Source organism: Lipotes vexillifer, unplaced genomic scaffold (assembly GCF_000442215.2).
Source record: "Lipotes vexillifer unplaced genomic scaffold, Lipotes_vexillifer_v1.1 scaffold604, whole genome shotgun sequence".
In the NCBI taxonomy this organism is placed as follows: domain Eukaryota; kingdom Metazoa; phylum Chordata; class Mammalia; order Artiodactyla; family Lipotidae; genus Lipotes; species Lipotes vexillifer.
Genome location: NW_006798979.1, coordinates 492,250 through 511,410, shown reverse-complemented (window position 1 = coordinate 511,410; position 19,161 = coordinate 492,250).

Here is a 19,161-nt window from a genome sequence, read left to right as displayed (position 1 = left end):
CCTGTACGCGGGCCTCTCACTGTTGTGGCCTCTCCCATTGCGGAGCACAGGCTCCGGACGCGCAGGCTCAGCGGCCATGGCTCACGGGCCCAGCCGCTCCGCGGCATGTGGGATCTTCCCGGACCGGGGCACGGACCTGTGTCCCCTGCATCGGCAGGCGGACCCCCAACCACTGCGCCACCAGGGAAGCCCGAGAGCCTACTCTTAAAAATGAACAAAAACAGAGTCTTTGGCTACTAAAGTGTACATGAACCGAATTGACAAGCTTTTACAGAATATCTACATTGCTTTTCCTGCATTGTTTTGAGGGTTCAGAGACTCAATAAATTAAAGAAATGGTAGCAGATGCATTCTATTGACTAAATACTGTCTTTCTAATGTGTACAGTTCTCATACTACAAGGGATCAGACAGCTTCGGGGGGTACAAAACGAACAATATAAACATCTCCAATTGCTTTGTATCTATGGTGGTCTTGACATCCCCAAACATTGCTATTTGACCTGTATAAGAGCTGTGCATGATTATCAGGGCAGCCCGTTATTTCACATTTTGTAAACTTACAAAGGCCTAGAAGCATAAAGTGGCTATTATGGACTGAAGTGTGTCCCTCCCAATTCCCAGAATTTGTGAATAAGTCAGTTGTATGGTGAAAGAGGCTTTGCAGATGTAATTACCTCAAGGATTTTGACATGGGGAGATTATCCTGGGTCATCTGGATGGGCCTGGGTCTGGTTAAATCATAAGCGTCCTTACGAGAGGGAGGCAGCAGGGTCGGGTGAGAAAGGGGAGGTGATCCTGGAAGCGGTGATTAAAATGACACACTTTGAAGGTGGGAAAAGGGGTCGCTAGCCAAAGAATATAGGTGACTAGTAGATGCTAAAAATGGCCAGGAAACAGACTCCACCTGAGAGTCCCCAGGAGGGAACGCAGCTCTGCTGATGCCTTGATTTTAGCCTGTGTCATTGGCTGAATTACGTCCACCGCCGCCCCCCTCCCCAATTCAGAGTGTGACTCTATTTATGATAGAATCTTTAAAGAAGTAATTAGGTTAAATGAGGTCATGAGGGTGGGACCTAATCCAATATGACTGGTGTCCTTATAAGAGGAGTGAGTGTGCAGTAGACCGTATGAAGATACAGGGGGAAGACAGCCATCCACCAGCCAAGGAGAGAGGCCTCAGAAGATGCTGATATCTTGATCTTGGACTTCCAGCCTCCAGAACTGTGAGACAGTACGTTTCTGTTGTGTAAGCCACCCAGTTTGTGGTACTTGGTTGTGGCAGCCTGAGGAGACTAGCACAGCTGTCTACCACTAGTTACTTCAGGTCGTTAGTGACAGAACTGAGACTGGACCCCCGGACTTCTGGCTCCTGGAGCTCTTTCTGTTTCTTCAGGCCACGCTCCCTCCTGCTAGACGATGGCACAGTGGTTACACATCTCCTGGATTCTCATCTCAGCCTCCATCCACCACTAGCTATGCAGTCTCAAACGACAACAAACGGAGTTTTCTAGCAAAATCCCTTATTAGAGCCTTCTCCTGAAAATCTATATCTTAAAAAAATAAATAAAGGAGAGGGAAAAATGAGGCACACGATCACCAATGCGAACACTGCACACAAGGGACAGTGTCTCTTTCCTCCTGTAAAGCGTTAACTTTTGCAGCAAAATCTCTCTACTCTATCAGCTACAGAATCTGTTAAGTCCCACAGCGAGTCCCTGGTGTTCGAGAGTGTCCACCTGTCACACTCTCCTCGCACCAGATACACATGCCCTGGCCGGATAAAAGCACCTTTACCCTTGCAAAGCGCCACCTCCTCGAGGAAAGGCCACCTCCTCTGCCTGCACTGTGCTTTCTTCTCTTCATTATGTTCAGAGTCAGAGCTGCAGGAGAGAGCAGGATGTTTCCTCTGACGGTTCCCTGGGCTTTCGTCTCTGGCTCCCAACTAACCTTTGAGCTCTTCAAAGGCAGGACCATGTCCTCTACAATGAAGCTGGAGAAACTAAACTGAGGGCCCTGATCTCAGTCTGACTCCATTCTGCCAGGTGGGGCTGAGGGAGGAGCTCCGGGTGGTCTGGGTCCCCTCCTGGCTGTTGTGTGTGGCCACCTTCATCCTGCCCTTGTCCTACCCTGGGCTGTCCATGGAGGCTTGGCTTCCCTCCATCGTGCCCGGTGTTGGGTTCCTGGTATCTTCCCCCTCGAGTCCTCTGCTTAATTTATGTTTCCAATTGGTCTTCCGTATAGTCTAGCTTTTGTAGGGGCATTTAATTTTATTTTTATGCTTTGTTAGGAACATTTGCCAAAACAAGAGTGTCATAACAAACCACCACTCCCCATCAGCCAACTTCAACAACTAGAAATATCCTGCCATCCTTGCTCATTACCCCCCAATTTAATTTAATTTAGTTTAATTGGGGGGTGGGGTTGGAACATTTTAAAGCAAATTCTAGACATTACATTACCTCACCTTAAAATACTTCACTAAATATCCTTAATATATAAAACAAACACACAATAGCATCGGGACACATTAAATTCTTTTTGATGGAATAGGTCACTCCCTGTCCTGCCACTCACTGGACTGTATCATTAGCCATCGTCTTGAAAAGAATCAATGATGAAGAACACCTTTATTCTTCCATGGCCAGTAGTAAAGAGCTGATAATTTAATCAATAACTTTGTTCCAGACTTTGAGAAAACAATTATTTAATACTTAATTTGAATGTTTAATTGGAAAGGGTTAGAGGATTAAGAGGAACAAACTATTAGGTATAAAATAAGTAATTTACCAGGCTGTATTGTATCAATACAACACAGGGAATAGAGCCAGTATTATGTAGTAACTATAAATGGCATACAACCTTTAAAAATTGTGAAGCCCTATATTGCCCTCCTGTAACTGATATAATAATGTACATCAACTATAATTCAATAAAAAAATTACTTAATTTTTACTGGGTATTTTCCTGAACACATTCGTATATGTTACTTCATTTAAGGGTCACGGTCATCTTCTCAGTTCTTCGTTTGCATCCAACCCCATCTATAGTTGAAGGATCAGCCTCCAGAGGGTAAACTGTCTGCCTAAACTTCAAAGAACTGAGTCGTGACCACTTTGTGAATTCAAACCCAGATTGTTTTATTTCAAAACTCATGCTCTTGCTACTGTATTTGAACCACGTTTTAACACCATCTTCTTTTAATTATACAAATCAGTTTCATGAAACTGATGTGCATTGGGAACCAACTACATGCCAGGCACTGAGGTGCTGAGTATGGTAAAGTGAACAGAGTATGCCCTGTACTGTCAAGAGGGGTGGTAACAAAAACATACACCTCTTCTCTGGGACTCAGGTTTCTCATTGGTAAAGCAACTGTAATGAAGCAAAATCAATATAACCACAGGCTTCTTGTGTTGATTAAAAGTAAGAGGAACACGTGAAAGCAAAGTTTTCTTGCTTGATTCGAGTTCCTTACGGTAAGAGATGTGCGCTTTTCTGATAAGTGGTACTTAGTATGTGTTTGAGGGCATGGGGTCTGGAGCAGACTGCCCGGGCCACATGCTGGCACAGCCAGTCAGTGCATGTGTGGCTCTGGGAAAATTATTTAGCCTCTTTGTGTTTAGGTTTCCCCAACTATAAAATGTGGTCAGTAACAAAACCCAGTAGTTTTGCATGGTTCTGCAACAAGGCAGTAAGGAGACTGGCGTGGGCAACAAATCTCTCCTCTGCTGTGGCTTGCGTGATTCATCAACTAATAGCTTCAACATCCATCCTTCATGTGTGATGCATTTTTTCCCAAGAGGGTCTTTACTTGAATTATATCTCTCCAGGTACTAGAAGGCATCTTAGAGAAACGCTGCCTTTTTTTTTTTTTTTTTTTTTTTTTTGCAGTACGCGGGCCTCTCACTGTTGCGGCCTCTCCCGTTGCGGAGCACAGGCTCCGGACGCGCAGGCTCAGCGGCCATGGCTCACGGGCCCAGCCGCTCTGCGGCATGTGGGATCCTCCCGGACCGGGGCACGAACCCGCGTCCCCTGCATCGGCAGGCGGACTCTCAACCACTGTGCCACCAGGGAAGCCCAAAACCCTGTCTTTTTACTGATGGGGAATGAAGTTCCCTAAAACAACGAGACAGCACCAAGTTCGCAGAACGTGCTGGGACCACTCCAGAACACATGCCAAGGCTCTTCCTACCCAAGAAGTGACAAACATATGGTGCTTGATCTCTTGAGAACTGTGCAATTTTCTGAAGACTCTTAGTTATATTGAATAACTAGCAACTTCGTCATTGTAACTTCCTGGGGGCAAAGACTGGATTTCAGTGAAGCTCCTTCTGTGACATGAATTAATGAATAAAAATGGGAATTAACAGCCCCCTCTGGAGGATCAGTCATGCTTTACGGTGCAAATCTGTTTTCTATGAACTATTGGAAGAAAGACCATCAAGTGAGAAAAGCATCTGCCTGCCACAGCTGTTTCAACTCTTCAGGCTGAGGTCATAGCAAGCAGTAAAAATCATCTAATTTTTAGAAACAAAAAATATTTTGTTTTAAATCCCAGTTCACCCACTTGTTCACTGTGTAATCTTGTGCTTGTGTGTCACATAAACAGGCTGAACCTGTTTCTTAAACTGTAAAATAGGAGCAATAACTGCTACCTGCCTCATGGAACTGCTGTGGCATCAAAATAGAAAAATGAGTCTGAAATATTATACTGGAGGAAATTATTATTAATACAGTATATAAAACACTGTAACTCAATGAGAAAGTTAAGCCAGCAAATAAATGTAAAGCACAGAACCGTATCAAATGGATATTCCACAGTGCTTGGTGCTTAGGATGGGAGGTGCTCCACAATTATTAGCCTTATTATTTCTGCATTCCACTAAAATCCATCAAATCTGAGGAGGGGATCATGGAAACCACCAATTTGTAGCCAAGTCACACAGAAGTGTGGGTAACCTGGGGATCCACGACGTGTGACTGGCATCTGAAGTGGAACTGAGTCTTTAACTTGTCAGGTGGGGGCTAACTTCCAGGTAGTTAATGTCAGAATTCAGCTGACCTGTAAGACACCCAGTTGGTGTCCACAGAGAATTGGTAGTTGGTGTTGAAAAACACCCGCGTGGTATCACCAGAGTCTGCCCACCCACCTTTGATCTCACATCCTCCATACCCACTTCTGTGGCTCTCTAATCATGTAGTGTTCATTTCCCTTTACTGAGAAGACAGTTGCAAAATAGAAGTCAAATTTTCTATTTTGTCTACCTGATTCAACAATATCAACAGTCACCACCAAGCCGATGGATCTTCCCCAAATTCGGCTGCTTTCTTGCTCCTAATGTAAAGCAAAAATTCTTATGGGCAATGCTTAATCATTTTTGGAAGCATTCCTCCTTCTCTTGGAGCATCTGCTGGATCCTATTCTTACAGATCTCCGTTTACCTCTCAGATCTGTCTTTTGCTATGAACTTCTGATCCCCCACTCCCTAGCAATATGTCCTTTTAAAAGGAAGGAGAACTTAGGCTTACTTGCTCTTCTCACACTTAATGACATCTGAAGCTCAAGCTGAGGGATTCATCTGGCTTTAATATGAAGTCAATAAACTCCTATTTACGGTTTGAACTAAAAATTTCATTAAAAGAGGAAAGCCATTATTTAATGGCTCCCGTGTATCTGAGTTTCTTTTATGAAGGTAGAGGTGCTTAAAAGTCAAGGGCTACACACTGAGAGGAAACATACAAAAACATCCCCTAGATGTGCCCTTGCGCCAACAAACATTGTGATAAAAATTGCGGCTGTCAAGTGAAAAGTTCTTAATGAAAGAACCCGGTCTCTCAGCTCTTGTAATCAAAATCTTTCCATCTTGATGCATTCTTATTGCCAGCCTGTCTCCTGTTCTAGTCTAATAAATAGACTTTTCTCCTATCACCTTTGCAATCAGCTTTCCTTAAGGCAGGAGGCAGAGGCAGAAGTGGGACTGGCACTGCCTCAAAGCTCCCCTTTAAAATGTTTCCATTTCTATAATCTCATGATTCCTCACTCAACCACTCACTCATCCACCAGTTAAGACACTAATTTATTCCTTAACTAAGGATACAGTAAATATCTACTGTATTCCAGACACTACCCAACGTGAACACAAAGAGGGATAAGAGTGTCCTTTTCTCAAGTGATTGGCACAATTTAGGGGAAGGCAGACAGACCAATCCTGATGCACAACGCAGGGCTATAAGTACCATGCTAGGGATGGACAAGGTGCTCAAGGAGCACAGAATAAGGAATGTCCAAGGGTGTCTCTGTAAGTCAGGAAGCCATCACAACTTAAGGTCTTCAAGGATAAGGAGTCTTAGGGATTGCGAATGGCATTACAGGCAAAGGAAAAACCATGTGCAAAAGTACAGTTCTGTGAGAGTGCATGAAAAGGTCCAGGCGCGGTGAAAAACTAAGTAATATAGTCTTTAGGATACAGAGAATGAATCATTAGAATGGCTGTAATGAAAAAGATTGACAGTGTCAAGGGTTGGCAAGGACATAACAAAAGTGGAATTCAAATTGCTGGTTGAAATGTAAAATGGTATAGATACTGTGAAAAGCAGTTTCATAGTTTCTTAAAAAGTTAAATTCACACACGCAATCTGATCTAGCAATTCCACTCTTAGATATCTACCCCCGCAAAATGAAAGTATGTCCACCCAAAGACTTACATATATATATATTCATAACATGTTTCATAAGACTGATAAACTGGAAACAATCCCAAAGCCCATCAACTGGTGAATTGATAAACAGAATGTGGTATACCCACACAATGAAATGCTACTCGGAAATAAAAAGGGACAAACTGCTGATACACGCTGCAAATGGATGAGCTTCGAAAACATTCTGGCAAGTGAAAGACGACAGACACACATATAATCATACAGATTGTACAATTCATATGAATTTTGCAAAAAGGGCAGAATCTATAGAGGCAGAATGAAGGGATGTGTTTGCCTAAGCAGAGCAACATAGAGAAGGATTTAAGGATGGTCTTCAGAGCTCCAAGTCCTCTGGAAAGGCTGCCCCACGCCCAACTGCAATACCACCCTTCTGAAGTCTAAAGAGGAATCTGCTATGTATTAGTTTCCTATGGCTGCTGTGAAACATTATCACAAACTTAGTCGCTTAAAACAATACACACTTATTTTCTCACAGTTGGAAGCCAGAAGGCTGAAATGAATCTGAACCAGCATCCCCAGGGCTGGTTTGTCTGGAAGCTCCGGGGGAGATCCCGTGTCCCTGCTTTTCCCAGCATCAGGAAGTTGTCTGTATTCCCCTCGTGACCACTTCCTTGCATTACATCATCTGTCTTTCCTCCCTTTGCCTCTATCTCTCTTAAAATGACACTTGTGATTACATTGGGCCCACCTGGGTAATCTGGGATAATTTCCCCATCTCAAAATCCTTAATTTAATCACATCTGCTAAGTCTTTTTTTTTCGTATGAGGTAACACGCACAGGTTTCAGATTTAGGACCTGGATATCTTTGGAGACCATTTTTCAGCCAACCACATGTTGGCGCTGCTCCCGTTAGGACTTGAGGGAGCCCACACATCTGCTAAGCTTCCCATCATCCACTAATGGCCACAGTCTGATAGGATTAACTGCCAAAGAGGATTCACCAGATGGGAAATGACAACTGTAGGCACCTATGGATTACTGCAGGTAGAGGACGCGCTGGAGCAATGTTATTAAGCCAAGAGTATGCCTCACAGTCAGGAGCTGCCTCCGGAGAAGCCAAGAACAACCTCCAATTGCCCTCCTTCTGCAGAGCCACACCAAAGGTGCTCAGTCTCAGATCAGGAGCCACTGATAAGAGCATGGAGGACCCTGAAACATGGGAGCTCCAAGTGTGGTCTTGGCCTGAGCCTGGTAGGCATAGTCTTGCTATTTAAACAGCCCGAAAATCACAGACCTCTGGCAAGGGGTGGTCACACCAAAACCAGCTGCAAGCCCTCCATTTTGCTATTATCAATAAACAGTGGTAACAAGCTAGTAAAAACTGTTCCAAGCCCACCTTGGACCCACGCTTACAGGGAATACAATTAATTAGTACATTTTACGTACCATGAAGATAATAACAAACATCTCAGGCTAATTCCAGAGCTACTAGAATGAATCCTCAGATCACAACCACCTGTTGCCATGTGTAACACCCACATACAGCCTTAGAGATAAACCCCAAGATGAACCCTGGTGTTAGAAATGATAACCCATTTTCCCGTATAAGGTCATCCAGGAGTAATACAACATGACTGCCTTCCCAGATAAGAGGTTTAAGACACCCAGATCAGCCACCATTCTTGGGACTTTGATGCCACATGGTTTGCACATTCTGTAATCTAATTCAACTTCTCATCCTTTCCCAAACTTCCCAAAACTTTTCTCTGCCCTCCTAGAGCTCATGTCATCAGCAAGTTCACCTATATTCCAAATATCTTTTAAGGCTACTCACTTTCTTATTGTACCTGAAATCTGGATATATCCAAAGGATTTTAGGCCTACCCTCTCAAGTGGGCGCTGCTTTTTTCTCTTATCTCCATGAACTGAAGGGTCTAGAGGTGGGGTAGGTATGGTCTTAACATTTCACCGCCACTTTTGAAAAATCCTAGCTTCTGTTAAGTATTTTCCATCTCACTCCAGTTGCAGCTTTCTTCCTCTGCTTGCTTCTATTCCTTGCTTCTGTTCACTTGCTTCTAAATATTTCTCCCTTTCCACTGTATTCTCATCTCCACAGGCTCTCTATGTCATCTCTCCAGTCCCACGTTTTCCCAAGATCTCAACCTTCATTTTCCTATTTGATATTTCTGCTTAGATTTCTATTGGGCATCTCAAACTTAACTTGCCTAAACAGAACGCTTGGTAGCCGTCTCTCCCCACAAAACACTGTTCCTCCCTGAGATTTCCCCATCTCAGGAAGCGCTATCACCATTTAACAAATTCCTTGGGCTGAAACCCCTGGAATCATCCTTGATTCCTATTCCTTACCTGCCACATCTATAGGAAACCACTGTAGGGTTTATTTCCAACTACATCCCATAAACACTGACTTTTCTTCATTTCTAGTTCTGCCCCTTCAGTCCTATCCGTCATCATCTCTCGCCTATGTTTCCTCAATGACATTCTAACCATCTTATTATAGTGGCTCCCCTTTTGACCTCCAGAATCAATTCTCCACACTCTTGGCAAAACTATTCTTCTAAAATTGAAATCAGATCACGCATTCTCTGCTCGAAATCCTCCAATGGATTCACATTACACTCAGAATAAAATCCAAATACCTTTCCAAGGCCTACTAGTCACAATATGACCTAAGACTTGTCTAAATTTACCAGGTTCATCTCCTGACGCTTTACCAGCACTTACCCCGCTGGTCTCCTGGCTGTACCTTGAATATATTGTGTATGTTCGTGGGACCCTTGCATCTGCTGTTCTCTCTTCCAGGGATATTCTCGCTCCAGAGGTTTGCATGACTGGATCTCTCATTTCATTCAGATTTCTATTCAATGTCATCTGCTTAGAGAAGACTTCCTCAGTCTTCCCATTGAGAAGAGGCTGCCGCCAACAATCTTAATATACTGACTGTTATATTTTCTTTATAGCACCTATCAAGATTTTATTTATTACATATGCATTTGCATACTTGATATTTTGCATGTGTGTATTGTTTCTTTCTCTAGAATGTAGGTCCTACCTTCAGTATCCAGAAATCTTCCTGGCACATGGTAAATGCTCAATCACTACTTGTCAAAGGAAACAATAACAATATGAATCTTTGAGAGGTCTTCATATATTCTGGATACAAATCCCATGCTAGAGATTATAGAGTATGGAACATATTTTCCTAGACTGGGGTTTTTATTTCCACATTGATCATGTAATACTTTGAAATACAGAAATTCTTAATTTTAATGTGATCCTATTAACCATTTTTGCCACCATGGATTTTGTTCTTTTGGTGCCATTTAACAATCCTTTCTTTTATCAGGAACACCCTGCAATTTGGGTTTATATTTTGGAAGAGTCACCCTGGGTGGTACACCTGCTTCTTCTAGTAGTCTGAGTGTGTCAGAGCAGGACAGGTGCTGGGTCGCAGTGAAACGTTTTTATTGCTTTCGTACGTCAGGGCCAACTGCCAGTATGTGGCCCTCACATATGTAGCATGCATGCACAAATGTCAGAGGCAGTGGAATATAATGATAGTAGTTGAAATGGTTGGGTATTACCCTGTCCTGGCTGGTACCTAGATTTCAATCAATAAGCTTTACAACAAATTTATCTGATGGGTATTCTTATTACCACTATTCTATTAATGCAGGAACTGAAGGTGAGAAAAGTTAAAAGACTAGTCAGTGTCGTGTGGCAAGAAGAGAAAGAGCTGGGAAGTGAACCCAGTTATTGGCTGATAGAGTCTAAGCTCTTAAACACCAAAATAAGACAGTGTCTTTGCAGGATTCAGGAGCTCAGGTCTTGACCTAGACCTTTAGGTTGTGGGTAAGTCACCTCTTGTCTCTCAGTTTTCTTATTTGGAAAATGGACATACTGATCTCTGTTAACACATCACAAGGTTTTTACGAGGATCAAACCAACATGATATGATGAATATGATGGGACTTTAAAATTTAAAACACACTAGATAAATGTTAGGTGACTGTTATTATTACAAAGGTACCAAGTATCCTTGCACGACTCGGGGGTTGTGAGCACCAACCCCCGGCACAGTCGAAAATCCATGTACTGCTATCTCTGCCTCAAAAATAAAGGAATTGATACATGACTTACCCAAGAGCAGGAAGCAGAAACAGTTTGTATAGAATCAGGACTGAAACTCGGCTCTTAGAACACGAACTTCTCCCCACACTTAAAGATCTGAAATAACAATGAAAATACAGGTTTGGTATTTACTGAAAAAAATCTGCATGTAAGTGGACCCACACAGTTCAAAGCGGTGATGTGCAAAGAGTCAACTGTATAACTACACAGTAAGGTGGCTAAACAAAGACACCAAAATCTATTGCTGTCTGACTCAAATTTGTTACCCTGGAAGCTTATGTACTTGTCCAATGATCCTACTTGTCTTTATTTAGTAAACATGTCCTTTTGAGTGTTAATCATCAGTAGGTAGATTGTAAGCTGTACACTGATTTACTTTAAAATTTAACAAACAGCTAAATGCTATTTAGAGTCAAGTCTGGCGATCGATTGAGGGAAAGCTAGCAAGAAGAAATAAATAACTTAAACACTGAAGTCATTTTTCTTGTGTGACGTTTAAATAGGCTCTGAAGTCTTTGTCTAGATGTAACCCAAATATTGAGTCACAAAAGAAATGTTGAAATGAGTACATGGCCTACACCCCTCCCCTAGAGATTGGCTTCGCCTGCGTCTGCATTACCCAGTGTCATGGGCCATTTAGTTCAACTCCCTTTCATGGCAGAAATCTCCTGGACACAGTCAGCCAGGCATGTCTTTACCTTGGTGAACGAGTCATTTCAAAAAATGTTGGACAGCTCCGCTAGTTAGAATAGGCTCCCTTTCATTAAGGCAATATTTGTATTCTTGTAAGTTCCACAACTGTGCTGAGGGAACAGAAGTGTCTTTTGGGAGTTCACACAGCACAGAATTGAGATCGTGGGCTTTACGTGGATTCAAACCCCAACCCTCCCATTTTCAACAGTTGACCTTGGGCGACTTGCCGCTCTTCTATATGCCATAGTTTCTTCATCAGCCCAGTGGAGGTGATGATAGAACCTATTTCATCAGGTGGTTGCAAGTCTTCAAGGAGAGACTGCATACCCAGTCCTAGCTCAACGGCAATCTTAGGCAGTTTTGTAAAAGGGTTCCCCTTTTTAAGACCCTTTACTGTCCTCTGCTGGAAAACTGCCATAACAACTATCAAAATCCCTAGGACAACCAGCAACTAGCCTATTCCAAGGGACTGCCTTTGCTGTAAAGTGCTTGAGGCACCGTGTCCAGCCTGTGGTAACCTCCCTGTATATGTTAGCAACTTTTATCGCTCTAGTTCTGGGCCTCCCCAGTCATGGGCAGCTAACTCGAAGAACTGTCTCTCTGTGGTCATGGCTCGCTCGGGCAGTACTCTTGTTGCAGATGGCCAAAGAGGCTTCCTGTCATCTTAGAAAGGTAAGAATAGCTGGGAAGAATGAATCACAATAATCACTTTGGCATGTGGTGTTTATTTAAAATGAATAGAGGAATAACGATTTTTGCCTTCATTACCCAATGGGATTTTAAAAAAAGGACTGTATTGACCTTAAACATTAAGTTATTAAACAGTGAAAAATAAAAGCACAGAAACATAAAACTGAAAATGCTTTTGGAAGACGTTACTTAAATTGTAATGGGCTGTCAAGGGAAGCTAATGAACTGGAATTATCAGATAATAGAAGCATTTTCTTTCACTACCACCTGTTGAAAGCGCATTGCATGTCAGGAGCAATTTTAAGTGCTTTTCATACAAAGTATGCATATTATCTTGTTTGTGAGTCATAACCTCTTCTTCTCAGTAAACGGCCAGGCTATTCACTAAAGCAGAAGTTGGGGGTCATCTCAGACTTGCATCTTTCCTGTACCCTGATTATCTACTCTTTCATCAAGTCCTTGTCCGTCCTCTACCCAAGACATATGACAAATGTACTTATCTATCTCCTTCTCCAGTTTCTCCAGTGCCAACTTCCTGGCCCAAGTCCCCATCTTCTCTTGCTAATCTGATATGATTTGCCTCCTAACTTGTCTTTCGACTTCTACTGTTGCTCCTCTGCAGTCCATACTCTTGACAGAAGCTAGATTAAAAAGATGTTCCATTTCCCTACTTGATACCCTTACTTGATGCTTTCAACAACGTTGCCCTTAGAACAAAATCTGAACGCTCCCAGGTCTACAAGGACTTGCAAAATCCGACCCTGATCCTCTTCTCAAGTCACCGCTTAACTCTTCCTGACCACCTTCGTCGGCTCCCTGCCCCTCCCAAGAACTGGCCAGCCCCAGGGCCTTGGTGTTCACCACTCTCCTTCCATGAATCTCTTTCCCCAGTGGTTCCTTCTCACGTCTAAGGTTTCAGATTCAATGCCATCTCTTCGGAGAGGCTTTTATGATCGCAGTATCTTAAGTCTACCTATATTTTCTATCAAAACACTTGTTTATTTTTTTCAGAGTATTGATAGCAACCTGTCATTATTTATATCATATATTTCTTGACTTTATTTTCTGCGTCTTTCTCTCTGGAATGTAAACTCCAAGAAGGCAGGAATCTTGTGTGTGTGTCTAGGTTCCAAACATGAGGCCTGGTACAAAGGATGCAACTCGTGTACATTTGTAGAATGAATAAATGGGTACTTCTTTTCTTTTTTTTTCTTTTTTTTAATATTTTAACATCTTTATTGGAGTATAATTGCTTTACAATAGTGTGCTAGTTTCTGCTGTATAACAAAGTGAATCAGCTATACGTATACGTATATCCCCATATCCCCTCCCTCTTGTGTCTCCCTCCCACCCTCCCTATCCCACCCCTCTAGGTGGTCACAAAGCACTGAGATGATCTCCCTGTACTATGCGGCTGCTTCCCACTAGCTATCCATTTTACATTTGGTAGTGTATATATGTCCATGCCTCTCTCTCGCTTTGTCACAGCTTACCTTTCCCCTGTCCCTGTGTCCTCAAGTCCATTCTCTACATCTGCGTCTTTATTCCTGTCCTGCCCTTACGTTCTTCAGAATCTTTTTTTTTTTTTTTTTAGATTCCATATATATGTATTATACGGTATTTGTTTTTCTCTTTCTGACTTACTTCACTCTGTATGACAGACTCTAGGTCCATCCACCTCACTACAAATAGATCAGTTTCATTTCTTTTTATGGCTGAGTAATATTCCATTGTATATATGTGCCACATCTTCTTTATCCATTCATCTGTCGATGGACACTTAGGATGCTTCCACGCCCTGGATATTGTAAACAGAGCTGCAGTGAACATTGTGGTACATGACACTTTTTGAATTATGGTTTTCTCAGGGTATATGCCCAGTAGTGAAATTGCTGGGTCACGTGGTACTTCTATTTTTAGTTTTTTAAGAAACCTCCATACTGTTCTCCATAGTGGCTGTATCAATTTACATTCCCACAACAGTGAAAGAGGGTTCCCTTTTCTCCACACCCTCTCCAGCATTTATTGTTTGTAGATTTTTTTGATGATGGCCATTCTGACCGGTGTGAGGTGATATCTCATTGTAGTTTTTATTTGCTTTTCTCTAATGATTAGTGATGTTGAGCATCCTTTCATGTGTGTGTTGGCCATCTGTATATCTTCTTTGGAGAACTGTCTATTTAGGCCTTCTGCCCATTTTTGGCCTGGGCTGTTTGTTTTTTTGATATTGAGCTGCATGAGCTGCTTGTATATTTTGGAGATTAATCCTTTGTCAGTTGCTTCGTTTGCAAATATTTTCTCCCATTCTGAGGGCTGTGTTTTCGTCTTGTTTATGGTTTCCTTTGCTGTGCAAAAGCTTTTAAGTTTCATTAGGTCCCATTTGTTTATTTTTGTTTTTATTTCCATTTCTCTAGGAGGTGGGTCAAAAAGGATCTTGCTGTGATTTATGTCAGAGTGCTTTGCCTATGTTTTCCTCAAAGAGTTTTATAGTGTCTGGCCTGACATATAGGTCTTTAATGCATTTTGAGTTTATTTTTGTGTATGGTGTTAGGGAGGTTCTAATTTCATTCTTTTACATATAGCTGTCCAACTTTCCCAGCACCACTTATAGAAGAGGCTGTCTTTTCTCCATTGTATATTCTTGCCTCCTTTATCAAAAACAAGGTGACCGTATGTGTATGGGTTTACCTCTGTGCTTTCTATCCTGTTCCATTGATCTATATTTCTGTTTTTGTGACAGTACCATACTGTCTCGATTACTGTAGCTTTGTAGTATAGTCTGAAGTCTGGGAGCCTGATTCCTTCAGCTCCATTTTTCTTTCTCAAGATTGCTTTCACTATTCGGGGTCTTTTGTGTTTCCATACAAACTGTGAAATTTTGGTTCTAGGTCTGTGAAAAATGCCATTGGTAGTCTGATAGGGATTGCATTGAATCTGTAGATTGCTTTGGGTAGTATACTCATTTTCACAATGTTGATTCTTCCAGTCCAAGAACATGATATATCTCTCCATCTCGTTGTATCATCTTTAATTTAAGACATTTAATTTACGACACTGCAGTGTCTTCTCTTATTGTGGAGCACAGGCTCTAGGTGTGTGGGCTTCAGTAGCTGTGGCACGCGGTCTCAGCAGTTATGGCTCATGGGCTTAGTTGCTCCACAGCATGTGGGATCTTCCTGGAGCAGGGCTCGAACCCGTGTCCCCTGCGTTGGCAGGTGGATTCTTAACCACTGCGCCACCAGGGAAGCCCTGGTTTGCTTTGATAAGTAGCTTTTTATTTCACCTATGCACTATTTTCTTTCAAAAGGCAGGCTGTGTTTGGTGTATTCCTTCATCCAGTGAGGAGTAAAGACTGGAGCACGTGCTGCGTGTCAGTCTGTTCTGTGCAGGACACTCAGCTCTGCCTGAAAGCACTGTTGTAGCTCGCATTCTCTGTGCTGTATCTGCTGTTCCAGTGGTGTATCCAAGGGTCTCCTCCTCTAGTACAAAAGAGGTCCTGGATGGTATGAGCAAGCTTTATTCCTGGTATATAAATTCAAAGTTGTTTTCTAATTCTCAGTACCAAAATTGATATTATGTCTGTGATCATAAGACTCTGGGAAGGAGGTGAATAATAATGCTTGACTCATGTCTCTTGGTTGCCTGTGCTAACTGGCAAAGATACAAAATAGCCACCAATTCTACCAGCAGTAAGGAGGAAAGCGGTTCTGAATTCAAATGGCGTTACACTCTGTTGTTAAATTAAAGCTCCAGATATGCATTTGTACTTCATTCATAAGCACACACCTTCTGAATCATCAGTGGGAAGCCATGGATGGGAAATGTGAACATAAATTAACCTTTAGCAGGAAGATGAATGACAGAATCTACTTCTTATGAGTAACACATGCCGTTTTGTTAACATTTAGGAGACCGTGTACAACTCTGAGTAAGAGGTAGGAAGGAGCGTGTTTTAGGGCAGAGCTCTACGGAGCGCCATGTTCACGTTTAAAAAAGTTAACAATAATTCTGTGATATCAAATATTCAATCAACATTCAGTTTTATTCTGGTCACCACGCTGTGCATTATATCCCCATGACATTTATTTTATACTGGAATTTTGTACCTTTTGACCATCTTAACTCATTTCACCCACCCTCCCACTCCCCCAAATTTCTAATTGTCTCATAATTATCATAAATGTTCTGTTTTGTTTATAGACTGCTTTAATCTGGATCCAAAGAAGGTCCACACACTGCAATTGGTTGATGTAATCTTTAATCCTTTTTACATCTATAGATTCACTACCCATCAGTATTTTTTTCCCTTCTAACTTAGTTGTTGATGAAATAAGGCCATTTGTCCCAGAGAGTTTCCCACTGATTGAGTTTGTTCATTGCACCCTTTGGTCTGTTAAACGTAGGTCTCAGTTTCCTTGCTTTTACATAAATCTGTGGTTGAGCCTAGAGGTTTGATATTGAGATTTTAACTTTAATTTTTTGAAGACTCATAGACGCCAGGGTGCTGAAGTTTTTTCTGTTCTTAGAACTGGCCTAGGGTCCTTGAGTAAAGAAGGACCCGCCATACAAACACCATATGGTCCCTGATGTTCTTCAGTGAAGGAAAGTTAGCCTTTTCCTTCCAAAGATTAATTAGCACTTATAGATATTCTCTCTTTATGAATGGGACTGGGGTCATATGAGGGCTTTGGCTGCACCCAAGAAGAAAGTCTTACTGTCCAGGAACTAGGGGTGCATTGTAACACAGTCCAAAATTATAAATGTTCAAGCTATAACGTGGGTAAGAATGAAATTACAAAGAGAGCTCTGCATCTCTATGTTCAGTGACCCATGTTCTAGTTCTGGCTAGGACGATGTGCTTCAGCTGAAGACATTGCAGATAAAACAAATGTTACAAACATAGCCATGGACTTGAGAAAGCATGGGACATTTATTGGGGAAAAGGAGTGTGCTCTGTGAGCAAGGAGTTAAATACATAAGACCAGAGGGTGGAATTAGCACTGGAGCCACATTACTGATGCCCCTGAATGATGGGTTAAGGATGGGTTGTTTCCTACTGGAAAATAGGGAGATTTGAGAAAGGGCTGGCTTTGGGTTGTCACTGATATATCTGTGTGTCACATGAAATCCCTCACCCTTTTGTAGAAGGAAGGCTCAACTTAAAATCGGCAGCCTCCACACTCTGGTGAGTCTGAAACCAGAGCAGTCTGAGTCTTTATTGATCTTCATTTGAGAGCCATATTCTCATCCCAAGCCTGGACTGGAGATCCAAGGGTCCCTGTTTCTTTGTTCTATAGAAGTCTGCCTTAAAGGCCATGGGAGAAACAGAGGGGGGCCTGCAGAGTTTGCCTCCCAGAATCCACCTACTTTAAATAATTCCAACTGGCTTTTGAAACAACAGCTTTCCTAAAGAGACTGGGGGAGAGGGGCTGGCAAAGAAGTAATTTTTTAATCGTGTGTGAAAATGACAAAACAAATGATGTCATAACATCAGAGCCAAAGAGATGCATGTGCCCCCAGCATCAGGCAAGTGGCACAAGTGAAAGAGTCTCACCCTCTCCAGTGCCTCTGAGAAGGGAAAGCTCTGTAAAGGCCCCTGTCTAGTCTTTGGGACTCAGGCACGAAGGGAGGATGCAAACCTGGGACCACAGAAATAAGCCTTCTCAGGATGTGAGGTCAATCACCTTCCTTCCCCTGGGAGCTGCAAAGAGGAGCTGTTTGAAGTGTCTGCTCTCTTCTCTCAACCTGGCTCACATATGTGGGGTGAAACACTGACCGAAGATCACCGGGTGCTTCCCAAACCTAGGCCTCACAATCCCCTCAGGGTTGTTAATATCTTAAATCAAATGAAGGCGTACCCACAGTTTGAAAAACCATATCCTAACAGTGGAAAGGAGCGTAGATGAAAAGGCATAATCCTCCTGCGCCGTATTTCCTTCTCTGCCACAGCCTTGTACTCCAGAGGCAGCTGCTCCATACTGCTTCCTTTTGCCATTATTCTGATCATTACTTCCATGTGTCTAAATAACAGAGTCAAATCTCTCTTTCTTGATTTGTCAAATTTAGATGTGAGCTATTGATTTCTCCTATAAGAAATGAGATTTTAGCTCACTTATACCTCTCTCCACCTCTCTCCTCCCACCTCACAAGAGCATTATTTCACTATTTTAATTCTATTTTTAGGTACCTTTATAACTTTAACTAATGAATGCACACAATTCTAGTCCATTTACCATTAATCACAGACACCACTTCATCCTCTTTACCTATTAAGATTGGATATTAGCAGGTCTACCCTTCCCCTTACCTCTCCTTTTTCCTTTCAGTATCTGGTGAATTACCCTTATTTTAAAAATTTCATAGCTGATTGTATTACCTTTTATGCTTCTACCATTATGAAGTCTTTAGTGACTTACCTAAAGATTGATTTAAAACCTGAAATTATGAATATATTGTCTTTGAAACAGTAAGTGGAGTGCTGTGATTACGTTTCCTTTTTGGTCAATTTGTTTGTTTGTTTCCTGGCATTTCCAATTTCCTTTTGGATCACTCAATATCCTGGCAGGAAACAGAGGGTCCATTCAAAGTGGGGTAATTGGAAGTATTTAATAAAGAGACTATTTACAGTATTGTGGGCAGATTAAAAGGCAACCAATAGGAATGGTGCAGTATTTAGTTGCTAGCCAGGGAAGACAGTTATTGTGACCCTGACCTAGAAAGAGAAAGGGGAGGGAGCAGACAGCAGAACTCGGAGAGAACGCCTGTCTTTGTGGGAGAGAATTTGACCTCGGCAAAGGGGAGAGAACAGCCAGAGAGGAAACCAGGTACTATGATGGCTATTCTTGACCACTGGCCAAACTCAACTGGAATCCAGAGAGTGAGGGGGCCCATAACACTTAGCATCCTGAGACATAAAGCAGGGCAGAGAAATTTGGAAGGTGGGTCTGCAGTATCGAGTAGAAA